The sequence below is a fragment of the Equus quagga genome, chromosome 2, assembly GCF_021613505.1.
Source record: "Equus quagga isolate Etosha38 chromosome 2, UCLA_HA_Equagga_1.0, whole genome shotgun sequence".
NCBI classification, from domain to species: Eukaryota; Metazoa; Chordata; class Mammalia; order Perissodactyla; family Equidae; genus Equus; species Equus quagga.
In genome coordinates, this window is record NC_060268.1 from 74,427,802 (window position 1) to 74,429,465 (window position 1,664).

The following is a 1,664-nucleotide window of genomic DNA, read 5'->3' on the forward strand; positions in this document are numbered from 1 at the left end:
TAATTTTTGCCTAGGGTGATCCTGGCCCTCAGTCGCGGTAATGCTAGCCTGCCTCATGGTGTGTCTGTTACTTTCAGATCAGTATTTCTTCGCATCCAGTGCGTGAGAGGCAATTCTAGAACCATACCGGTTTTACGAACATTAAAAAAAAAAACAATTGCTTGCTCATAGGCACCTTTAGGAGATCCTGACAACTTGCCTCCCCGATCAAGTTTTAGGAGTTTCTAAGTTTCCTTTTTCCCACACACTTGCTAACACTTGACATTTTCACACTTCGGCTTTTTAGCCAAAAAATTCTCACTTTTGCTTTTTAGCCAACTGGGAGTCACTGAGGTTGATATTTTTTTCAAATGCTTTTTAGCCACTGAGCTCCTCTCTAATGGCCTGTTCACAACAAGGTCTCTCTTTTATAGTGAAGTGTTCGTTTCATTATAATTAGATACCAATCTTTTACACAGGTTGTGCAGGTTTACCTCTCAGTCTGTGGCTTGTTTTTTACTTTTTCTTTTCCAAAATATGAATTGTTAACCTACTGCAAGGTGTGGACTTTTCCTTTACTATTTTTGGTGTTTCGCTTTTGTTTTAATAACGTAAGGTCATCCCTAAACAAGTTCTTAATGACAGTCGTCTATGAAGGCCCTTTGCCCCAAAATATTCTCTATGGGCTACTCAGGGGTTCATTCATTCAGCCTTCTAAATGCAAAAACTCAAAGTGTCCTATGACCTAAAACATGACGATTGGAAAATCTAGTCTAATAAAGGTTACCCTCAGCGTCAGACCGGTGCACAGGGACCTGGGGAGCCCAGCTCATAACTTGCTCTGAGCCATCAAACCATTCTTCTCTCAGATCTCACCACGGAATCTTTTAACAGAGATTTTTGGACACGTAGGCCCAGAAGCGGCCTCCGAGACCGGCCGTGTGGCTCCCGGGAGAGGCTGCGGGTCGCGTGGTCCAACGTTGCCCCGGGAACGCGCCGCAGTCTGCAGCTGGAGGAGCACAGCGCAGACTGCAATGCTGGGTGCCGAAAAGCCGCGCAGCCGCAGAAAGCTGGCCGGGTCGGGAGGCGGAGCTGAGCATGAAAGGCGGAAGTAGACCCGAATGATTCAAATGACTTACATTTCAGAACGCGCTTGTCGTCTCCCACATGGTCTAGCGGTTAGGATTCCTGGTTTTCACCCAGGCGGCCCGGGTTCGACTCCCGGTGTGGGAAGACACTAGCTGTTTTTGGAAAATATAAATATAAGTGAAGAAATTCATCAGATACATTTAGATCCTTCTTAGCAATAGTAAGAAAATTAGATTTAATTGGTGAAAGCTGTAATTCCCTAAGGCGAATGTTGAGGCCTGAAGACCCACCCTGTGACTCGCAATGTGGAAAAGTCCTGCTTGTGTAATAAGTATTGTTCTTTTGCCCATCATACAGATTATTTAAAATGTCACAATAAATTATCTTAATTTATATTTAGTGGTCAAACTCTATTAGACAAAGAAATTCTCTTTTTTTCACAGCTTTATTGAGATATAATTGACATACAACCTCCTGTAAGTTTAAGGTGTATAACGTGATGATTTGATACAAGTATGTTGTGAAATGATTACCACAGTAGTGTTCGCTAATGCTTCCATCACCTCATATAATTACCATTTCTTTTAGACAAATGC

The 1,664-nt window shown here is 42.8% G+C and overlaps 1 non-coding gene across 1 annotated transcript; it reads left to right on the forward strand.

Moving 5' to 3' along the window:
- The first annotated feature begins 1,140 nt into the window (after positions 1-1,140).
- TRNAE-UUC (transfer RNA glutamic acid (anticodon UUC)) lies at positions 1,141-1,212 on the forward strand. The gene has a single exon. It is a non-coding gene; the product is annotated as a tRNA-Glu (tRNA).
- The last annotated feature ends 452 nt before the right edge of the window (positions 1,213-1,664 follow it).